The sequence below is a fragment of the Vigna umbellata genome, chromosome 11 (assembly GCF_029865625.1).
Source record: "Vigna umbellata cultivar VRB3 chromosome 11, Vumbellata_1.0, whole genome shotgun sequence".
Lineage (NCBI taxonomy): Eukaryota > Viridiplantae > Streptophyta > Magnoliopsida > Fabales > Fabaceae > Vigna > Vigna umbellata.
Genome location: NC_142175.1, coordinates 26989701 through 26992188, shown reverse-complemented (window position 1 = coordinate 26992188; position 2488 = coordinate 26989701). Strand labels below are relative to the sequence as shown.

General features: G+C 30.1%; 1 long non-coding RNA gene across 1 annotated transcript; it reads left to right on the top strand.

Annotated features, from left to right (window-relative positions):
* Positions 1-661, top strand: LOC148191388 (uncharacterized). Its single transcript, XR_015782900.1, has 2 exons — positions 1-238; positions 467-661. It is a non-coding gene; the product is annotated as an uncharacterized LOC148191388 (long non-coding RNA).
* The last annotated feature ends 1827 nt before the right edge of the window (positions 662-2488 follow it).

The window sequence follows — 2488 nt, the reverse complement described above, 5'->3', positions numbered from 1 at the left end:
GTGTAATTGGGTATCTAGGTTTAATTTCTCTGCAAATAACATTCTTTCTGGCTTTCTAAATTCAAAACTCAAAAGCAGAAAAAAGAAAGAATGGGGAAAACTAGAATGTTATGGGCATCCTTCGCATCCTTTGCATTGGTGGCGCCTGCATTTGCGGTTGAGTATTATGTCCGGAAGAATCAGGATCTCAATTTTTCAAACCCTAATTCTTCTTCTTCGCCTTCAAGTCTTCGCTCTGGTATTTTTTTCTTCTTCTTATTATTATATTTTAGATTAAAGGTGTTTTCAATTTCTTATACTTTCACTCAATTCTCATTGTTATTATCTCTTCTGGTGAATCTTTTCCAAAGAGTTATCAATATTTAGGTTGATTACTATACCTTCGAGCAATGAATGATTTCAGATTCAGTTGCTTTTGATTGTTTTGAAGATTTCTCACAAAAAAATGTTTGTTTCTATTTTCCAGGTGGATTTTCTTGGGCAGACTTGATAGATATCATTGTGAGCTGAATCAATCTTCAATTTCTTTTTCCTTCTTTTGTTTTTTGTTTTCATCCAAGATTTGCCCTTTTCTTTTAGGAATATACGGTATCATGTTATCGAATAATATTAATAGTTATTGCAGTAATTGTGTTATTCTTTTATATATCTCTATTACTTACATTGCTCTTTTTGTTATTATCTTTACCATCTTTTTTTGTTATTATTTTTATCATCTTTATATTTTTGGAGAATAAAAACAATTTATAATTGTCTTTCTTATAAATAAAATCTTAAATTTTTCTGATTAAGGCCCTGTTCTTTTGAGTGGATTTGAGAGGATGGATTTGAGGGGATTTGAAGATAATTTTTTTTGTCGTTTATTTGAGTGAATTTGAAGGTAAATAAAAGTGAATTTGAAAATAATTTTTTTAATTTGTCATGTCAATACAATTCTATACTAATTCTCAGAAATTTTATTTCCAAATTTACTCTCATTTACCTCCAAATTTACTCAAATAAACGACAAAAAAAATTATCTTCAAATCCTCTCAAATCCATCATCTCAAATCCACTCAAAAGAACAGGACCTAAGAGACGTAATAAATTTGATCTTAGTGTTATCAACTCAAAGCTAAGATAATTCTACATATGTTTTGTTTTGATTCAAGACTCTTAGCTTTTTATTGAAAAAAAGAAGACTAAACTTCAATAGCCTTTCCACATTCATAACAACATCTCATCTCATTCAACTTTAACCACCACTAACACACACATAGATTTAACAACTCATTGAACATCAAACATCATAATAAGCATCACTAAGATAGTCAACACAATCACAAGAAAGGAGCTAAAGAACAACATATCACACTTAACTTATTTATCAATTTCTCATATAATCTTAAATCATCAACATGCCATGTATATGTAATTTTCCTCAATACAAACTCGTTTCATAACATAATTCACCTATTATTTATTTCAAATTAAATGTTAATAATTCATTATTAATTTTCTATTACATTAGCATAATATTTAATTATCAGGTTTCCATTAAATACAACAAAAATGTAAGATGCATTAATCTATCCATAAACCTCTAAATAAAGATGTCAATGGTCAAAGTGAATAATCACGCGTCTAGGATTAGTTGTCAAAATTTCAGTTTGATCTAACAATTAACGAAATGGAAAACCTAATTTTACTAAGGTGACTTAGAATAGAAAAATAGTGTGACACCAAACGTTGGGTAAGTGGTGCTTGATGCTAAAACCCCATGGGAAAACATTTATTTCAAATGTCTAATGGTCCAAAAGTGGTTCCCAACACCTACAAGTTCACTAACTTTGTTATGCCCAACAATATTACACGAGTATCTAACACATATCAAAGCTTGAACTTTCTATATGGGTTTTAATTAATCAAATTGATTCTTCTTGAGTTATTCACCAATTAATGAGTCTCTGAGTTTAGTAAAGTTAGGATGACTTCACAATATGGACTCATACTCAATGCATATCACTAGATTAACAATATGATATTCTTCCATAGGAAAGACATATATTCATACATTGCACTCAACATCTCTATCCATAGAATTGGTAATCTACCTAAAATTTCCAAAATTTCAAACATATTTCTCTGTAAACAATCATATACTCATTAAATGAGTCCACTTGTTCGCTTAACGAGTTATCGTTGGGATGTACTTGCTAAGCAAATAGGTTACTCGTCTAGCAAGTCAAGCACTAGAACTAAAATCATATAAATTCATCCAACAAAGGAAGACTAGAATGACCAAACCTCCTTTGTCTCTCGAACTTTTTCAAAATTTACACTTATTCACTTATCGAATGAATTAGACTTTGGGAGCTTGTTTAAATCAAGTTCACCCAGCAAACTCTAAGTTACCTTGTGAGTGTAAGGTCTTGAAGCTCTCTATGATTCTTTTTTTAAGGGCGCATCAACTTAATTTAGCCTATCTAACTCCTCTTACATGTTCCTT